Here is a 21,724-nt window from a genome sequence, read left to right as displayed (position 1 = left end):
TTTAATGTGGAAAATTTTCACTACCTTTTTTTTCATTTTTTGTTTTTTCTTTTTTTTTTTTTTCTGTTGGCTTAGATTACAGCCATAACCTTCCAGTGAAATAAGGGTAGAAAAAAAAGACATAACAGGTCACATTTTCTGCCCTCTCTCAACCTGAACGGTTTTTAATTCTCTCTATATATTCCTCCCTTCTTCTAAGTGATGAGACTAACAAGCCTCTTGATTGTTTTCTAAAGGCATGATACATTTCAATAGCCATACCTGTATAGTAAGCACCTGGCTTTATTCCCAGTTGGTCAAGATAATGCATGTTAAAATTGCTTCACTATTACTTCATTTGACACATTGGATTTTGACCAATTTTCATATGCACATCTTTTTTAAAGACTATAGAAATAAGTCAGTAAAAGTATCTGGAATAAAATATTTTACATCATCGCTGTTTAGGATTTTGTTATCTTCTTTTCTCTCTCATCACCATCTTTTTAGACATTTAAATGAGACAATATAGCACAGTTACCAAATAAGAAAAATAAAATGAGTGACCTTCACAGTTTTGAACAGATTGTTGATTTTGATAGAGTATCTGATTTAAACATACTTAGAAAATAATAAAAAAAAATCAGAAAAAAATACACAGTTTTGTTTTGATGTTCATGCTATCTGAAAAGTATAAGATTTTTTATTATTCATTCGGAAGCATATCTGAGTTGCAAATAAATAAAAAAATTTAAAAGCAGTGAACTTCCTCAGAAGCTGATTTGGAACCCATGGATATCAATGGAAAATGCTCGCTGATTTATTTATTTATTTATTTAATGGTGTTTTGTTGTTGTTATTTGTTTTTGTTTGGTTGGGGTTTTTTTGGTGGTGCATTGGGGTCTTTGATTATCTTTCTCCTTGTCTCTAACTTTCATTTTCTTGTATAATTCCACCATTTCTCCTTTTTGCTGTGATGCACCATAAATGGCAGATGATAAATTGCAGTAGAAATGTTGCAAACAACAGATACTATAGTTATATTGCTATAACACATTGCAGATGGGGTCCTTGTTATTTCAGTAAACAGACAAAGAATCCAAGGGGCATGGAAATGAACTGCTCTCTGATTTCTGAAGGTGGCCCATCCATCCCCAGGGAAAAAAGTAATTGAGTGATTTTGGACAGTTTGACTTGCACTTAATTTGTCCCAATAGACAGAGGATTTCAAACTGCAGGAATGTGATCATTAATAAATGTAACTATTAATAAACACCAAATCCTTCACTCAGAAATGCTTTTACAATGTAAAAAGTGACCTGAAGCATTTCTCTGAACATTTTGGTTCTCTCCCCAACCCAAATCCTTCGGTGAAGAAAGGAATCAACATGACATTTGTTTCGACTGCAGGCTGAGATGTGATGGCAAACGAGCATGTCATCAGTTCTACGTGTGGAACAGACAAGGACGAATGTAGTGATGTCTGCCACATTTCTACGACAAGTTGCAAAAGCCCAACAGAGCATCCAGAACAGGCAAGGTTAATGCCAGGTATCTGAATTTTCATGGATGCCTCCTAGCAAGGTGAAAGGAGGACAATGCCTAGAGGTCTTTATGTGGAGATCAAATTCAAATCAAGAACCGAAAACAAACATGTTCCCTTGTCTAAAATCCTTGAAGGGCTCAGTGTATAAGGCACCAGAGTATGGTTGCCATACCTATATCATGCCTATATCATATCATGCCTCTTGAAGGAGGAGGTATAGACTAGCTTAAAGAAAATCTTAACTTACAGTAGCCTGCTATCAGCACAGCAAGCTGTAGAGTGAACACCCATCTATTGCCCCTCTCTTCAGGACTTCATTAACTCCCAATTGCCTTCAACAATCCATCTCCTCCTTTCTCGTGGTAAGACAAGTTAGAGCTTAAGTTGCATTTATGATTTTTCAACTAAGCCAGTGAGGTCACACAGATGAAACTAAGAACAAGATTTGATCCCTTTACTCAGTACATGTTCTGACCTTCATATCAATATAAGCAGGGACGTTTCTTAATAACAATGAATTCAAATCAAGTCTAGGATGTTAGATTTTTAATTAGGATCAGAGGCACTCAGAAAGCATACTGGTGTGGCCAGTGGACTTCGTCTCCGTCACTCCTTCAGGGTCCCTCTCTGCCCCTGCTCCCCGTGGGGTCCCTCCCACGGGATGCCGTCCTGCCCGAACTGAGCCTGCGGGGGCTGCCCACAGGCAGCAGCTCTTCAAGAACTGCTCCCACACGGCTCCGTACCACGGGGTCCATCCCCCAGGAGCAAACTGCTCCAGCACGGGTCCCCCACGGGCGGCAGCTCCCCCCAGACCCCCTGCTCCTGCGTGGGCTCCTCTCCACGGGCTGCAGCTCCGGCCCGGGGCCTGCTCCTGCGGGGGCTCTCCATGGGCCGCAGCCTCCTCCAGGCCACATCCACCTGCTCCACCGGGGGCTCCTCCACGGGCTGCAGCGTGGAGATCTGCTCCGTGTGGGACCCATGGGCTGCAGGGGGACAGCCTGCTCCACCAGGGGCCTCTCCACAGCCCGCAGGGGAACTGCTGCTGCGTGCCTGGAGCACCTCCTGCCCTCCTGCTGCACTGACCTTGGGGTTTGCAGGGCTGCTTCTCACTCCTCTCTCCCAGCTGCTGTTATGGAGCAGTTTGTTGTTGTTGTTGTTTTGTTTGCTTTTTTTTTTTTCACTTTTCTTCAATTTGCTCTCCCAGAGGCCCAACCAGCATCACTCACTGGCTCGGCTCTGGCCAGCAGCAGGTCCCTCCTTTTGGAGCCGTCTGGAGCTGGCTCTGATCTGACATGGGGCAGCTGCTGGGCTCTGCTCACAGAAGCCACACCTGCAGCTCCCCTGCTACCAAAACCTTGCCATGTAAACCCCATACATCTAGATATCTCAAAGCCGAGGATTTCTGCTCAGAAAACTGGCATACTAATTTCTGAATAGAGCAGTAACAGAATTGAGAAGAGTCAGAGAGGATCTGGGGGCAGCACTGAGTTCTGAGGCACTCCTGTGAGATTTGTGCACCACAGGTCAAAAACAATTATTTTGAAATGCATTAGGAAAATCACTTGTGAGAACCATGGAAGCAAATCATTCATTTAGCTCCTTGATCACAACTTTATCCATGTACCTATTTCCAAGGTGAGCCAGAACACCTCCTTTTCATATTACAGGCTTACATCCTAATTTCTCCTCTCATATGTAGGCATTTTACACCTGTATAAAATTTGGCAGAGCCTTTTACAGTTACAGCAGAAGAAATAAGTGGCTAATCAGACCTCATATCTGAGATTACCATATCCTGACCAAGGGATTAGCTGGGCATCTGCCCTGTGGGTTTATAACTCTCTGCAGCTCCTAGCCAGGCTTTAGGATGGCACTTCAACTTTTGCCCTGCACATAAGTCTTAATTATTCAAGCAGAAGGAAAAATCAATTCTTATGTTCCCTTCACGCTGGCAGCCTGAATTGTAACCTGCAGCCCAAGGATAAAAGCTCATCTGGGTCACCTTTATTCAAGATGAAAACCTGAGGACTTTTGCTTTAAAAACTTCTAGGGGAACTAAGCTAATACATAACAGGACAGAATGCTTGTTCAACGATTTTTTGCTAATTTCTCAGCATTGACAACTTCATCAAAAACATATTCCACATGTAAAACCCCTGAAGGAGAAAGGCAGTGAAGGGGCCAGGGGAAGAATTAGAAACCCATTTTTACCTCCGTGCAAGGACAACACCCTGCCCTCTTCCTCCTCTGCCGGCTCTCTCATTCCCCATCCTGCCTCATGTTGTGATGATGGTTATGGAGGCTGCAGGACCATAAACTCTGCACTGCTGCAGCATGCTACAGTTAATCTGCTAGTTGCTTGGGGACCAGTTTTGTCCTTGTTTCAGGCTGTGCAGAAGGCAGGCTTCCCACTTTATGGGTTGCAGGTGATAAATGAGTACGGCAATCTCTTCTCCAGAGAACCCAGTATATTTCTCTTTGTCTTCACACATGTTCTCACTCTGTGAGAAGAATAAAAACAACTGTGGAGTGATGAGCTCCTGAAACCACTTTGAAAACACACTGATAACTCTCTGAAAAAAAAAAATGCAGACTTAACAGTTGTTATAATCAACAGTGTCATGTAAGGGTTTCAAAATGTCAATGACAGCCTAAGAAGTTACTAATAACAACAGATTGATGTTCCACATTAGCTTCCCCGAAATAATTTCTGTGTCACATATACTCTGCTTTACAAAGCAAAATGAGATTACTGTCCCACCAGTAAGGAAGGACCAGGACCTTGTAGTATTTAGGCATCTTATTCAGACTCACTGCAGTATGCTGGTACTTCATCAGATTATGGCTGCACCCAAACACTTGGTGCCTGGTTCTGGGAGCAAGCTTTGCAATGTGAGTGTGGACTTTTCTCTCTTTCACTCTCCCCTGTACATGTGTACATCCCAACCATAAAGAAATTTAGTCTACCTCCCTAGACCAGATTGAGGAGAATGAAGGAGCAGTGGTTCTGAGATATGACTTGGAAGAAGGCAATGGGCTGGACAAAACATCTAAGAACCAGGAGCTGCAGATGAGATTGGAGGAAAAAAAAAAAAAAAAAAGAAGATGCAGAATCACTTTTAGTGAGGTATAATAAGATGGGGAAGGGGTTGGAGATAAGGAGATAACAAATAAAGTCAAGAATAGATGCCTGAGATGAGAAAGAGGAAAGCATGATTCTATTGCAACGGAGGAAAGCCAGGCAACCAAAAAGTAGGGGAAAAAGTAGGAAAGTCTGAGTACAGATAGAAAACAGACATTTCAGGGAATTATCTGCTTTTCACATATATATAAGTAAAATACCCTGTGATGAGATCATTCTAGTCCTAATGTACATACTACACATGATAAATTAATACTACTCTAAGCCTTCTTTCACTTGCCAGAGCCAATTTGGTCATTAAGTCCTTAACAAATCCATGGACTTCCCTCAATTTTACCCCCAAAACAAGGAAAGTGCTCACTGTTTTTAAATGGTATTTTTTCCCTTAAGAGGAAGCCAATACCTGCTGCTAACTCAGATGCCAGATGGTGCGTTCAGATTTATTTAGACATGACCCACTTCACAGGAGGGAGTGTTGCCCATATAAGATGATACCTGCTAAAGGATCAAACTTCAGCAGACTGATAAGGCTGAATGCAAAGTGATGCGAGGCCCAGCATCATGTACTGCAGGTGATTCATCAAATTCATTGATGCATCAGGAATCTAAATGACTTCAAATTAACTTTTTTTTTTCCAGATTAGGTATTAATAATTTTTATAAGTGAATAAATGGTAAATGCATTTTTCTAGACTAGATTAGGGAAGAAAGGAGTGCAGAAACAGAGTGGAAGAAAGAAGCCTGTGGTTTTTTAAAATACATTTCTAGCCTCAGCCTTTCAGAGTGACATGTTACTCTCCAGCAGCATAAAAACATTTGCTATGAATCTCTAAAAGGGGACTGTTGCTAATTTGCCTAAAAAAGACACTGTACAGACTGCCTTTGAAACTTCTTGGTGTCATTTCTTGGCCAAAAGAGTGGTAAATGAGCCAGCCTTCCCTTCCCCAGAAGTTTAGGTTGGCATGTAGTATTTCATGCACAAAACGAATAACCCAGGAATCCACACCATGTCTCTCACATAGCTGTGTGAAAAGATGTCTGTGTGAAATTTTGCTCAGCAAGAGAGATATATTTGTTTATTTACAGAAATAAAACACAAATAACGAATTATCACCGTTTTATGGCAGGAGGTTTTGTACTGAGGCTTGGGGTTTGCTGTTCTTGCATTCTGAGTTCCCTTGGGACCCTCTGAGTTTGGTTTTCCTTTGTTTGTTTTTTTTTTTTTTTTTTAGGTAGCTCCAGACATACAAAGTGCCATAGCTGCTCAGGCTCATCTAGCCAAGGTTCCTGTTTGCCACTCCAGTCTGTAAAAATGATAGCTTATGTAGAGGGATCTTTCTTCTAGTGTATCCCCTTCATTTTGCAACTTTTAGGATTTAGGATGTAATGATCTAGTGTCTCCAATACATGTTTCTAAATCCTTTTATAGACATTTAAACTTTAGACTGCGTGACATTCTGCAAAATTGAGTTAATGATTTAGTTATGCCCTCCATGAAAAGAGAACTTGCTTTTTTTTTTCTCTTGAACCCAATTCCCAGTAATTTCACTGAGCATTCTGCTGTTTTCATACTGTGAAAAATAATTAATTGCCACTCCTTAATCACCTTCTTTGCACCACTTATGATATTATAAAATTTATCACATCTCCCTGTTTCCTCCCACAGTTTGTTTTCCAAGTTGAAGAGCTCTAGACTACTTATTCTTTTCAGGAGGAAGTCATTCCATTTTGTAGATCAACCTTGCCTTTCTTCTTAGCATCCTTCCTAGCTCAAGTGCAACCTTTGTGAGATGAATGACAAGAATTTCATGAAATGTGCATTTGTGAAAACAGAATATTAATTCTTAACATTTGTTCCCTATTTTTCTGTATTAATCCCTGAGACATCTTCTGTCTTTGATCATGACAGCTTTACATGCCTTTCATAAGGAATCTTTCAAAAGATTTTTGAAAATGTATGTACAACTGTAATCATCTGCTCATTGACACCTTCAAAAGACCGTAATAAACTTGTGAATAAGAAGAAATCAGTGCTGAATTTTCCCCTATATCTCATATTTACACTTCACTCACTGATTTTAGTCTTCATTATAATTTCTACAAATTTGCTTGGCACCAAAGTCAGATTTACTGGCCTCAGAACAAAATGCAGTTCTTTTAAAGACTAGTGTAGCATCTGCTTTTATTTTTAATATATAGAAAGGCCTTCAGTATTCTGGATGCAAGTGGCTTAACCTTTGTATTTGTTTAAACATGTCTAGATTTGAGGATATAGATAATGAATTAACCAGTAAGATACTGTACTCTTCATGACTGGAAAAAAAGTTTCAGATAGACCCTTACCAAGCAATGATTTTCAGTCAGCCATCCATTCTTCTTCCACTCCTCCTCAGTTCCCTTTCTCTTGGGTCTCAGACTTTGTCCTCAATGGAAGAATACTATCTGTAAGGCAACAGCAATGTGCATGGGGATTTATTTTCCCTTTAGCTGAGTAATTCTCATCTTGGAGGGAGACTGCAAGCAGTTCTTTCCACCAGAACCTGAATGCAAATGCCGTTCTTCTCCAATGGAAATTGACGGGAATAATGTGGGGTGCAGTCTAGTCATGAACATAGCGAGGTGCCATGTTGTCATTGTTGCATTCACAAAAACTTGCCAAGACCTGGGAATGAAACTCATTATAGAAAAGAAAAATACATATATTACAAAAATCTGATTCTAAAAGTGAAGGATCTCATGACCTATTGATTAAATAAGAGATGCTTCCAGGCTACTTGCAAGTATGTACACATTATCTATTCCTACCCCACAGTCCTTATTCAGAGAAAAACATACGCAAGTGACTCTAAGCTTGAGACATCTCACAGAATTTCCTACATAATTTTGAAAGTCTCTTCATCCACATTGTGCAATGCTTTGCCTCCCGACCAAGCTCTCGTATCTCAGGCAAATCTAACAAAAGTGATAAGTTTTCATACAGAAGCCTTCTGACTTTGTACAGAAGCTCTTCTGCCCCTCTATTTTGTGTAGCTTAGACATTTATCCTGATCCCTACTGCTACAAAATTTTACAGTGTGAAATGTGGATCAGCACACATTGCTGGAAGGGTGTAGCCCCAGAGGTGTGCATGAGGGCTCGCACACCTCTCCTGGTCCAAGCTCACTCCTGTGGGAAGAGGGAAGCTGCAGTGCGACACCTGTGGATGGAGCTTCTCAGCCACTCAGGGTGGGCAGAGCCTCGAGCTCCCAGTGCTAACTCACTCAGCCCAGCAAGCAAAGCAATTCAACTGGCTACAGATGGCTGGCTGAAGTTGCACTGAATTTGGCATGACAAGAAGCTGATGTAGGCCTGCTGATTTCCCTGTAAAATTCGACAACAGAGCAGCAGCACTCAGATGCACTTTTTGAAGAAGAAACCTGTTGTTATGGCACAGCGAGAGGATGAAAACGCTAAAGACGCTCTTCTAGTAGTAGGACTCATGTATGTATAAATAAAACACAGCTCATTTTTATAGAATATTCTCTCATCTGACTGAAATGCAAATATCATATAGTCCCTGAGACTATCGACTGCAGACTTATGTAACAGTAGAAAGTGCTTTTCAGGAAAAATAATAATTGCAGTCTATTATTAGCCATGAAAACATTCTTTGGTGCTATGATTCATGCTTCTTCTCATCAGGCTAAATGCAGTGAAATGTATTTCCTAAAAGCAATACCCTTACCTCTGTTCAATGCAGTGGGTGCGCTAGTATTGATACATGATGGCATTCCAAGGTCTTGTTATGAAATAAAATGGGCACATGTGAGAGAACTGGAATGGTATCACATTTTATTTGGACTTCAGTGGATGGCTGATGCTGCTATAGCAACAAAATCTCTGGACCGTTTGAATTTGAAGCCACTGCAGTTGAACTCCCCAGTTGTGATGGAAAACAGCGGTATTGCTAGCCTGCATCCACCGTAATTTTTGCCACTACAATTGCCTGCAGTACAGTCCACATTTATGTCATTAGAAGCTGCATTTCCCTCGGGTTTGCAGACTCATACTTTTGTAATCCTTCCTCCCATCTGACCCAAAATGTTGTCAATACCAGATTTTCAGAAGACAGAACTCCATGTACATCTGTGTTTACATACACAGATATCAAAGCTGTCCTTGAAGTTGGATATTTCAAAATAGTATTGTCTTGGTGTTGCTATTACTTATTTGTGAAGTATAATCATTGGACATATAAATATACAATATACATTATTGTATCTTGTTATATATATTTATATGTATATATTGCACCCTCAGTCACAAACTAGGGGCAGTAAAATGTGCCTTTTGCCAGACAGGTAGTTCCTTTCTTCCAGGGCTTAGCAGAGATCTGGTGTAGGAGATTGCCTCTCTGCTTAGAAATTGTAATGCTTAAAGTTTCGTAGATGAGATATTTTAAATTTCTGCCCTTTCCAGCATTAAACTAGTTTTTGCAATATCATGCTTCAGATGCTCATTTTTTTCACACTTTTTAAAGTACTAATTATCCTTTTCACATGCTGATCTTTTCTGTACACTCAATCTTCACAGTAATTGCAGATTCCAGTTTAGTGAACAAATACTATTACAACAATGTGAAGCATACAAGTTTGTTTTGGATCCCTTTAATTTACTGGGTACACTTCCTGAGTGACATCTTTTCCTTTCCTTTCCTTTCCTTTCCTTTCCTTTCCTTTCCTTTCCTTTCCTTTCCTTTCCTTTCCTTTCCTTTCCTTTCCTTTCCTTTCCTTTCCTTTCCTTTCCTTTCCTTTCCTTTCCTTTCCTTTCCTTTCCTTTCCTTTCCTTTCCTTTCCTTTCCTTTCCTTTCCTTTCCTTTCCTTTCCTTTCCTTTCCTTTCCTTTCCTTTCCTTTCCTTTCCTTTCCTTTCCTTTCCTTTCCTTTCCTTTCCTTTCCTTTCCTTTCCTTTCCTTTCCTTTCCTTTCCTTTCCTTTCCTTTCCTTTCCTTTCCTTTCCTTTCCTTTCCTTTCCTTTCCTTTCCTTTCCTTTCCTTTCCTTTCCTTTCCTTTCCTTTCCTTTCCTTTCCTTTCCTTTCCTTTCCTTTCCTTTCCTTTCCTTTCCTTTCCTTTCCTTTCCTTTCCTTTCCTTTCCTTTCCTTTCCTTTCCTTTCCTTTCCTTTTTCCTTTCCTTTCCTTTCCTTTCCTTTCCTTTCCTTTTTCTCTTCTCTTCTCTTCTCTTCTCTTCTCTTCTCTTCTCTTCTCTTCTCTTCTCTTCTCTTCTCTTCTCTTCTCTTCTCTTCTCTTCTCTTCTCTTCTCTTCTCTTCTCTTCTCTTCTCTTCTCTTCTCTTCTCTTCTCTTCTCTTCTCTTTTTTTCTTTTCTTCTCTTTTCTCAACTGTTAGTACTTTCCCAAGTAATATCATATTTGCTCTATTTATCCCCAGCCATTGCTGCTCTAAACTTAGCTCTTCGTGCTCTCAAGCCATTTATGTCACTCTGGTGGAATAAAGGCTCTATCTAAAGGTAAATTGTATTTGCATCTATGCTTAGCATTTATGTCTTTTTTTATATACGGTAATTGCGTTGAATATCTTCAGGATGAAAGAGAATCAGGTGTTCCAGTGTATTTTCCAGCACTTCTGCAATTTACAGTTGTTCACAGTCAGAAATGGTGTATTATGGAAGCACTGCTGCCTATTAACATATTTCCAGTGGGAATCCATTAGTGAAATTTTATGTTCCATTAGTGAAATTTCCATTAGTGAAATTAGTTATGTAGCCAACATAGCTATCTAGTATGTGTTGCATCAACACTCCTCTCCCTCCCCGCCTCGTAGCAGGCACACAATTCATAGCACTGCTACCACGGGGAAATAAAATTGGAGTATTTTTGGATCTAGTCTCTCTGCTCTAAAGCAGAAACTTGCCTGTGAAAGGGAAAGCATCCATACAGCTATAGGAAATTGCTAGACTGCTACTACTGAAGCAGTATGACAACTTATGTAGGTAGCTTCTCTTAGGATTTAGAATGTCTCTTTTCAGTTTAGCATATGTCTCTTCAAAATCATTTTAAGCCAAAAATGAAATAATGTTTAAAATCACATAGAGCTTCACAAGGGGACTAAAATTAAAATACTCTCAGTGATATAATTAAACCAGGAGACATGATAAACTTCCCCAGAGAAAAACATCCTTAAATAAGCTCTTTAGTTCTGTAATAGAGGTTCTTTCTCCCCCATTAACAACAAGAAAATATGTGTGTAAAACACAAAAGCGCTGTCATATAAGCCATTGTATGTCACGGTGCAAGATGTTATGACCAGCACTGTATCTGCGTGTGTTATCAAGCCAATCCCGAATATAAGCATCTCAGAGGAACAGTAACCCCCTACCTAAACTTACTGGGGATTTTTATTTCAATTCTGACAGCGAGACCCCAGTAGTGTTCGGGGAGCACTGTGCATATAGGCTGCTGCCTTTTCCCTACCCAGCACCAAAGATTCCTTGGCCTCAGTGTGATACTGTGGAAAATAGACTGTGAAGCACAACCCACACTCAGGTTTTTAAAAATAAACACCTTCATGTCTTGTGACTGGAGGCTGGCACAGGATGTTCTATTGCTCTCAATAAACTTTCCATTGCCTCTAAAGATTAACCAGCTTGGGAGCTTTTAATATATTATCATCATTACCTTTGCCTTTGATAAATTTACTTAAAATGTCTTTCCAGAGGAATAAATTGCACCATAGCAAGGGAGATGAGAAATTGCTATTCACAAGCTACTGCCTTGCAAAGGTTAGCTTATAAAAATGTCTGCTGACTTAGGCAGTATTCTTCATTCTCATTTTGGAGAATGAAGATTTGGTTACATTAAGATTTCTTACTCATCCAGGAGTATCCTCACATATATAGAAAAAGAGGAACTGCTGAGCTCTGAAAATAAATCACTTAGCTTTGCCTGGAGAATTTTAGGAATCTCTTACGGCTGTGAAGGTAGAGAAAGAGCTTAAAATACTTACGCTTGTCTTAAGATAAATTAGTTTTCAGTGGGTATTGGGATGCACAGGCAATACTTCATCAGAGGCATCTTCCAAGGATGGTCAGGACACAGCACTGAAGAAATGAGTCAAGATTGCCAGTTCTTAGATAAACTCAAGCTATTTTGGAAAAATCGGGTGTCCAACAACTACGCAGAGGGCTTGGCCTGCTGATGAGTGTTCTTCCTTGGACTAGGTGGGACAAAGGATGGTGATAGCAGGCAACCAGGGTTTCATGAGCCTGGAAAGTAAATGCAGTGCTGGAGCTTGGTACTCATCCTCCAGCTTTATGCAAGACATCCACTTGCTCACCTACAGAACAGAAGAAAGAAAAGAAAGACAGTAAGATCTAATACTGAGGTACTCGCTCTTCCAGGTTTTATGGTTTCCTGACAAAACTTTATTTTCCAAAACATAAAAAAAAACAAGTAGAAAAGAACATTTACAGATGGTGAAGTGTTCTGAAGTTTTATGGATGCGTTCAGATGTTATGGGAGTCACTAACATGTTAGAATGATAAAGAAAATGTCTAGGGCTTCTCCTGGGGATACAGGACTTCAAAATGAAGGCAATATGTTCCTATTATTTAGTTAACTTCACATTTTTATTATGTGGAACTGCACCTCCCCAGAATTTTACACACAAATTGGTGCCTCTTAATTCTTCCTCCCATAAGAACCAAAGCATTAACTGGGCCATGTTTTCAATAAGTTGAACTCCATACACATACATCTGTGCTTACACGTGCAAATCCCAAAGCTGTGCTTGCAGCTGAATGTTTTGATATCTGTTATTTGCATGAAAAAAATATTGTCACTGAGGGTAAAAACATAAGTATGTTTTGTATCAAATTATAGGCCTCGGTTTCCTGGAAAGATTAGAGCATATGAATTCATATTTATATGAATAATGTATCTACTGACATATTATCTCTTTTCGGGCTTGTTCAAGTGGGAGATACAGGCTCCACAGTTGAGAAACTACTTATCATTTGAATGATAAGACACCCAAACATCATATGCTGGCCCAAAACATTGCGGTGTCATTGCACTCCCTGAATCACAAAAGACAGGTTGGATTGCTTCAAGCAGCTTTTGTTGCAGGGACCCTTCTGCATGCTCTGCTCAAAGACCTGCTATACATTATGTTTCTGGTCACAAGGAGGCAATAGGAAAGGAATATGCTTTGCAGATAGGCATATATTTGAAGCATAACTCTTCCTTTTGTGGGCAAGTTTATATACCAGTTTACACTTTACTCATAATTCTTCCTCAGCAAAAAAAAAGTCACTTGCCAGGACCCTGCAGGGTGAGGAAAATACGCACGCATTTTCTTTAAAATTACAAAATCTGGTCATAATAATCAGTGATATTCTTACCTCTTTCCCAGGGCAATAAATTTCCAGAGCTTCTTTCCTAGTAAATCAGGGCAGACAGGTTCCTTTACACAATATTTCAGCTGTTATGGATTGTAGAAGAAGTTATCTCATCTCGTTGGCTAAAGAATAAACAAAGAGAGTTAATTTCCCTGGCTAAATTCAACCTGTACAAACAGCCTTTCATTTTTACAGAAGTTTCTTCTACCACTTTTCATGAAAGGAAACAATTCAAACTATTCTGACAAAGAAGGGTGCCACAGGATGAGGAAGAATATCTGGGGCCTTGTCCATTTTATCTTGCACATTGTCATTAGAGAATAATTTTATAAACAGAATTTTCAGGATGTATTTCAGATTTACAGGGTGTCTCCACCCTCCTTCTGTGACAGAAGCATGGAAACACTGGTCATTGACCACTGCAGGCGTATCTTTTGCATTTCAAGACGTGATCTAATACCGAATTGGGACAGTTCCCACCTTTACCAGTCTTTCCTAAATGCAGAGGAACTCAGTCTTGACCAACTGACAGGAGGCCCTTCTCACAGCATCAGAGTAGGAGAGAGCACTGCCATCTATCGATTGGGTTGTAAAAAAAAAAAAAAGGTCTCATTTCTGACGTGCAACATGCTTTGGGAATTTGGGAATTCAGGTGTCTTCTTCAGAACACCAGTATTGTTCACAAGTTACTGTTTTGGTGCGTTGAACATCACTGTTGAGAAGGAAAAGACCTACCCTCCACAACTCAAGAGTGTGCTTCTTTTGGCTGTTAAGCGTTGTGATCTAGAACATGGGGCAGTTAAGGAAAAAAGGCCTTTCTGTGCTTTCTTCCCAATATATGACTTAAAATATGGGGCAGTGAAGAAAAACAGGCCATTCAGTGCTTTCTTCTTAATATTTGACTTAAGTTCTTTCTAGTATTTGACCTAGTAGCTAACTAATGAAAAATGGAGATGCTTGTAATAAATGGCATACTACACACCAGAATTATCTACTCCACCACAGAAATTTTGTTTATTAAGAATATATAAACAATACCCCTTGCTATCTCTTGTACATGTCTGGGGACGTCAGGCTGTGGTGGTTTTACCTTGCTGGGCAGCTGAACTCCACCACAACCGCTCTCTCAACCCCCCTCCTACTTAGAAGAAGAAAGTATGCTAGAAAAAAAGAAAAAAAAAAAAGTAAAGAAGAAAAAAAAGGCTCATGGGTTGAGATAATTTAAGTAAAGGGGAAAAGAAGTGGGGGGAAAGCACAGAGAGAGAAAAAATATATTCTCTACTTCCCATCAATAAGCACTATTTGGCCACATCCCAGGAAGCAGGGCCTCAATACGCATAGCAGTAGTTCAGGAGGACAGATGTCTTCATAATGAGAGCTTCCCCTCTCCTTCCCCTTTCCCACCTTTTATTGCTGAGTGTGACATCATATGGTATGGAATAGCCCTTTGGTTGGTTTAGGTCAGCTGCCCTGGTGATGCCCCCTCCCCATTACTTGCCCACCCCCAGCCTGCTGGCTCTGGGGAGGTTGGAGGGAGTCCTGATGCGGTGCCAGCACTGCGCAGCAGCAGACACAACACTGGAGTGATACCAGTGCTGTTCTGGCTACAGGTGCAGAGCACAGCACTGTGTGGGCTGCTGCAGGGAAAGGTGACTCCATCCCAGCCAGACCCAGCACACATACTGTCATGGTTAAAGTACTTTATTACCAATAGTTTAAAGCGCTTGTAGACAACACCACGATGATCCCCAAAGTAGAAATCAGTGAAGAAAATCAGAAATGAATGCTAACGGTATTTTTGCGTAGTACCAGCTGCCATACACATTATTCAATATATTTCAGATTAAAATAAGTAGTTCTAAGTTGTTTAATTAGGACATTCACAGATCTATAGAAAATGGGTTCTCTTCCTATAGCATGTATAGCACATACATAACTGAAAAGCTCAAAATGTGCCCTGGCATTCCTTTTAGGACGGTAGGCATAATTCACACAACTACTGTGAGTAAAGTAGTCTGCTCATGCTCATGTTGGTGAACCATTTGACTAGTACTTCATGCTACCATTTATTTCCTAAAATTGTGCAATCATGCTTACATTAAAAAAAAATTAAAAAAAAAAAAGGTTGTCTGCCATGTGATTGCACATCTAATCAAAAATGCAACTGTCCAAATATCACCAAAATCAGCTCCACCAAGCCAATATGCCTTGATTCTGCCTTGATTCTGTAGGTATGTATCCAGGGCTACCTCTTTCTTGACACCTCTGAGGAATGAAGATCCACATTTACTTAGAAAACATGGAAGACATAGTTGGATATGTTGCTGCCCCAGAGCTTAAAAAAATTAATTAATTAATTAAAAAAACCTGTCCTCGTCCCTCCACTTCAGCGCAAAGCTCAGTCGCTGGGGTTAAATTAATGATGAAGATGGCTGTCAGCTAAGGCTCCAGTTTAGCTCTTGTCTGGTGTATTCAAATTTGTCATCTTGTGGAGATAACCAGAGACCTGAGCAATTGACATAAATGTCCACTGGGTGGCACTAAATAACAAGGCTGTGGAGCGATCCTTCCACGCACAAGATAAACCCTGTATCAAAAGCTAGCCAGCTCTGCTACTTTAAAAGGTTTCAGGATGCTACTGGCATATTTGTGCACACTCTGATGAATGTTCTGAATTTTAGTAGTATGTCTCCTATCGATTTGGCCTTTAAAATTCACAGGTGCAACACTACTACTTCTGTTGCTATGCCAAAGATCACAGGATGGAGAGAGAAGCTGTGACAAAGCAAGATATTGGCTCTGAGAAACCAGCAGTTCGCTCGGTGTGACCATTTATCTCACACTAAAGCCTGCTATTTACTTCATCCTTTCATTTTAAAATAAGACGGCAGGCTGAGTCAATCAGGCAAGTCTTCACCAAGACGTTCTTAAGGTAGCTGTTGATTAAATCTTGTTTTAAATGCAGTGTTCTTCACCATAAAGAAACGAGAGGTAAGGTGTATTGCCTCCAAGAAGAGGTAACATCTGTTACTAGCTAATAGTGCAGTCTTACGAATGCCAGCTTTCCAAGCACATGCACTTTCTTCAGGTCTCAAGCCCAATCTTTTAAGAAACAGCAACCTCAAGGCTTTTAAAAGTTTCCCTCTTGTTGTTTTTGAAGGGAACTGGACATCTTAATGAAAATCCTAAGTGGGATTCAATGTTTACAATTTTGCCTGTTAAATTACTGTATCAGCCTAGGCCTCTGCTTTGCACTTGCATGTTAGAGACATAACATATGACTATAGGAGTGGCTGCAGGAGTCCATACCAAAGATTCACATGGTCCAACAGCGACCAGTAGTAGAGCCTGGGACACATTGCACTAGGGCAAATACAGATGGCAAATCCTCCCGGTTCCTAACAGCCTGAAGCTCAGGCACTTGCGAGCCCAGAAGTGACATTTGTGCTTACCAGCCTACAGTGTATTTCTTCTTCTTTCCAAGGATTTGTCTCATTTGCCTTTTTCAACATGCGTGTTATTTTGGCATTGATGATTCTGCATGGCAGTAAGTTCTGCATTTTTATACACATTTCTCAAAAAGGTTACTCTTTCCATCTTGAACCAGCCCCTTGATCATTTTAGATGCTGCCTGACAGTACTGCTCGTAACAGTACTGCCAGCTGAGAAGGCCAGTGCATCATCTACCTCTTCAAGTAAAACAGTAACAATTATCCTAATATCGTTCAGCTCCTTGTTTGGAAAAAAATGCGCACCAGTTTATAGAATTCCCATGTAATACATGGATGGCTAGCTGTGTAACCAGGACTGTTCCAGACAAGTATCTGCATGTAGCTGTACTATCTGTACAGGGCCTGTGCTGCCATTCAGAGGGACCTCGACAGGCTGGAGCATTGGGCAGTGAGGAACTTCATGAATTTCAACAAAGACAAATGCAGGGTGCTGCACTTAGGGCAAAATAACCCCAAGCACCAGTACAGGCTGGGAGCAGACCTGCTGGAAAGCAGTCCTGTGGAGAAGGAGCTGTGGGTCCTGGCGGACAGCAGGCTGACCGTGAGCCAGCAGTGTGCCCTTGTGGCCAAGAAGGCCAGCGGTGTCCTGGGCTGCATTCAGAAGAGTGTTGCTGGCAGGTCGAGGGAGGTGATCCTCCCCCTCTGCTCAGCACTGGTGAGGCCACACCTGGAGTATTGTGTCCAGTTCCGGGCTCCCCAGTACAAGAGGGACATGGAGATACTGGAGCGAGTCCAGAGGAGGGCTACTAAGATGATTAGGGGACTGAATCATCTCATATGAGGAGAAGCTGAGAGAGTGTGGCCTGTTTAGCTTGGAGAAGACTGAGAGGAAATTTTATCAACGTGTACAAATATCTGAAGGGAGGATGTCAAGAGGACGGAGACAGTCTCTTTTCAGTGGTGCCCAGTGACAGGATGAGAGGCAATGGGCACAAACTGAAGCACAGGAGGTTCCGGCTGAATATGAGAGGGCACTTCTTTACTGTGAGGGGGACAGAGCACTGGGACAGGTTGCCCTGAGAGGTTGTGGAGTCTCCTTCTCTGGAGATATTCAAAACCCACCTGGATGTCATCCTGCACAATGTGCTCTAGGTGATCCTGCTTGGCAGGGGGGTTGGACTCGATGATCTTCAAAGGTCCCTTCCAACCTCAACCATTTTGTGATTCTGTGATATGTCTTCACCCAGTTATAAAAGTATTGCTGTGTACAAATATGATGGTGCAATATTACACACAGGGGAGAAGTTTCACACTTGTTAATCAGATATGAGGGCTGCCTAACCAAACATGCTACTTGTACTATATATGATAAAAGGAGCTGAGAATGTTTTTAAAATCTTCTCCTCTGAAGGCTCAGACATAAAGGCTCAGACCTTTAGAACCAAACTAGCCTAAAGTTTATCCAATCATAAAAATGCTGTGAAGATAAAGCCCAGTATCTCAGGCCTTTCCAGACACAAAAGAAAGTGTTATATTCAAAATGAGACATGAGAAATACAATGATACAAAGTGCCAAGGTGAGATTTCATGCTGTGTTATAATCATTTTATGAGGTCTTACAAGACCCTTAGATTTTAAGATAGTTTTACACCTGCCCAGTTCTGACGAGGTCTGGGACTGAGATCTGCCTATAACTTAAACCATTTAAATCACTTTGGAGCATTCAGAGAGTTACAGCACTGTTGTACCATCCCCTTCTGCTAAAACTTCTGTCACATCCTGTATTTAAAGACAGGAAAAGTTGACATCTTTAAGCTGAGTGCAGATTGAATTCATTGAGAAGGTCTGTGGTTTTTCCTTTCAACAGTTTAGATACTGGTTTATTGCTCCCTCTAGAAGCCATACCACTGTGATCGTGGGGAAACCTGCTTTCTTAAAAGGATGGGGGAAAGAACTCTTCCTTGGAAAGCTTTGATTGAAAGATTTTATACAGAACATACAATAAAAACCTCACCATAAGGAGCTGGAAGTTTCCTACATTTATTCATAAATGGCATTTTTCACAAGCAAAAAGTGGGCCTTGGTATTTTCCCATCATAAGGTCAGCCAATCAGAAAGCTAGGTGCAGACCTAGCATTTAAAAGCATTTCCTAATTTTGAATAAATCTGTAAACAAAACTAATTGGACCAAATTCCTTCTAGCCAAACCTAAGTGAAGTCTGTTGAATTATGTCAACAGGAAAAAATTTGACCTATCTTGTTTGTAAAATGTTGCGCAAATATGACAAATAAGTTGAGTAAACAGTTCCAGAAAGTGTGCATCATCATTCAAAATATGTTCTGGGAGACATAAGGGTAGATAGTGGGCTGAAGAAAGACTTGCATCATGGAAAAAAAGCTAAATAAAGATTCAAATCTGCTCTAACACATTGAGCCTTGCTGCTCTTATTTCTTTCTCTAACTTACTTATTTAGGACAGAAACAAAATCTATGTACCTATCAGACAGGAGCAAATTCCCCTCTGGTACAGTCTGGCAGGATTTAAGACCAAGACCAAATCAGCAGTTTGATTGCCCGAGGATGACAAACACTGGGCACGGATGAAGGGCAGGATATAATTTTACCTATCTACCTTAAACATCCCAAACCAAAGAGAATACTTAGTGTACAGTGCATGAATCAAAAGCGCTTCATTATCTACCTGCACAGGATAACTGGTCGATTGGATTTGCAGATATCCTTTTCCTGTCTTTGGCTTCTGGGCAGTTTTATTCCTCCTGGCAGGAATTTATTTTTGGCCTCTGCAAAGCTTTGTAAGCTGGTGTCAATAGCAGCAGCTGCTTTTTGCCAGCTGTGGGAGCTGCTCTTGTTAGGGACCTGGAAACCACCATGAAGGGAGAGTTTGGAGGGGCTGAGAGAGTCAATACTACAAGCAGGTGCCCATTTGTGCTCACCCTGTAGGCAATCCATCTGTTAAAAACCAAAAGACAAGCAGTAGTTAAACATACTAGTCAAGCCTTAGGTTTACAACACCACGAGACTGATGCTGCATCGAGGTTTCTGATGGCTGCATCATTTGACAGTTCTTGGTCTCCAGCGCTGAGGTGGATCACTTCAAGAGCTCTCCACAAAGGGAAGCCAGAACCAACAGGGGCATATTCTCCCTTCCCCAAGCCCCTTCGGTGTTTACATGGGTATTTACATGTGGTTTCCCCACGGATCAAGACCAGTCTGGTGAAAAGCTTTACTTCCTCTTTCCGTAGGTCAGGCCCAGTCTGTTCTGGCTTGTCAGACAGGCTTTAGACTCTTCCGAGCGCCATTCCAGGCAGCGACTTCAGATGGGTGCTACGCTTTTGCAAACTGCATGCTAGCCATCTGATTCCGTCAAATTTTTACAGACTGGACACAGCTATCTTAGCTCTACTATTTTTGTGCAACTGTATGTTAAACAGATATTACGCAATGTTTCACTTGCTACCTAAATCAAACAGTCTCGTATGTCTGGGTGCAAGGCAAATGGGATGCCTCATGTTCCTCATTTAAATCAAGCAGGCTTGTGGCATATTTCTTCATTAATTTCTTCTCAGAAAGAGTGCTTAGGCATTGGAATGGGTTTCCCAGGGAGGTGGTGGAGTCATCATCCCTGGGGGTGTTCAAGGAAAGGCTGAACGTGGTGCTTAGGGACGTGGTTTAGTGGGTGACATTGGTGGTAGGGGGATGGTTGGACCAGATGATCCTGGAGGTCTTTTCCAACCTTAAATGATTCTCTGATTCTGTTCTATGATTCTATACCTGGGTACAATGCAAACAAAATATATTTCACAATTAGGTCTTCTTACTGCACAACTGTTCCTGCTGATTCTTGTTTTCTGCTATTCTGGAGGCAAACTCGCTGATCATTTCTTTCTTTTGTCAAATCACCTTTTCCACAACACGGGAGTCAGAGCCACTGGTACACCTGAGGACAACCTTCACTCATCCTCTACCTGAGCCACTAAAAGCTGCCTTTCTGACCATCAGGTGGAAGCAAAAGATAAAAGTTCATTCAACTGTGTTTGTTTTTGCCATTGCTTGATTTTGCTTTGTTTTAAAGGGACTGCATCAATCACATGCTTAAACGTAAGATTGTAATTGGACACTTGTCTGACTTACAACTTGTTAGCAGGAGTGATTATTTGTTTAATGAGGGCTGGGTATAAGTACTAGACAGAATTTATAAGCTCTTGTTCTTCAACTGTGAATCACAGCAGATGGTTCCAGTCTATGCAGATTAAGAGCAAAGTAACACATTTTGTATTTCCAGAATAAATAGGAATATCTTAACACCAATTGCAGTTAGATCATGCAAAATAGAGAAGACAGCATTTGAAGTGCTGAACGTCTACTGATTTGAGCAGATTTTGAGATTATAAATATTACATTTGGCACTTCAGAATCATCCACACCACAAATGGATGAAAAACTGTGAGAGAGGAGAACGAACCTGCAATAGGACTGGGATTTGGTTCCCCTTTCCTCCCTTTCCTTTATACCACTCTTCCACCCAAGCCTTTTAACAGTAATTTCCAATAGACACAATTTCTGCAAGGATCTATGTATATGGTCAGAACTACTTTTGTCACCAGGATGGTTTCTCTGAATAAGGCCCCTCTTAACTCCAATCTTTGTTCCCAGCAGGTTAAATCTAAGTATTAAACAAGTGAGGACAGAAGTACATATGGGACAGATGGGGAAGCACAAGGAAATGTCACAACAGTATTCATCAGCATGGCTGGTATCAATTCCAGCAGCCTTAACTGTTACCCTTGGTTTTTTAGATATCAGTGCAAAGAAGAACTGTAACAAGGAATGGAAATGGTATTTTAGATATTCATATATATAGGACCAGCCTGCAGCTGAGGTGGCTGAATTCACAGCAAACGTCAGCTGGCAATTCAAAGCCAAGCGATCTCTTGTCACCCTGCATGAGGGCGACGTCCAGGATGGAGAGAGCGTTCTTCTGTATGGCAACACCTGTGGTGGAGACGGGCATTTCTGTTGATGAGTTAGTGTCAAGGTTTGGTCCTGCCTATCTTTGAGGAGTATCGGTTAGCAGCGTAGCGCAGACCAGACCATGGATTTTGTCAGGCGGGGTCTATGCTGCAAGGTGGTACCTGGTGCGTTTGTTGGTCCCATAGCTCCTGTTGTCATCCAGCTTCTGACACAGAAATAGCTGT

General features: G+C 41.0%; 1 long non-coding RNA gene across 2 annotated transcripts; it reads right to left on the bottom strand.

Moving 5' to 3' along the window:
- Positions 1-1,005: 1,005 nt before the first annotated feature.
- Positions 1,006-14,367, bottom strand: LOC106034925 (uncharacterized). Of its 2 annotated transcripts, none has more exons than XR_010829612.1 (5): positions 14,147-14,367; positions 13,060-13,178; positions 11,664-11,993; positions 7,011-7,109; positions 1,006-4,026 (listed from the first exon to the last, which is right to left on the bottom strand). It is a non-coding gene; the product is annotated as an uncharacterized lncRNA (long non-coding RNA). The 2 variants fall into 2 exon arrangements; XR_007168420.2 differs by lacking the exon at positions 14,147-14,367 and adding an exon at positions 13,537-13,628.
- Between the last annotated feature and the right edge of the window lie 7,357 nt (positions 14,368-21,724).

This window comes from Anser cygnoides, chromosome 2 (assembly GCF_040182565.1).
Source record: "Anser cygnoides isolate HZ-2024a breed goose chromosome 2, Taihu_goose_T2T_genome, whole genome shotgun sequence".
Classification (NCBI taxonomy): domain Eukaryota; kingdom Metazoa; phylum Chordata; class Aves; order Anseriformes; family Anatidae; genus Anser; species Anser cygnoides.
The sequence above is the reverse complement of the archived record's forward strand: the minus strand, read 5'-3'. Positions and strand labels throughout refer to the sequence as shown.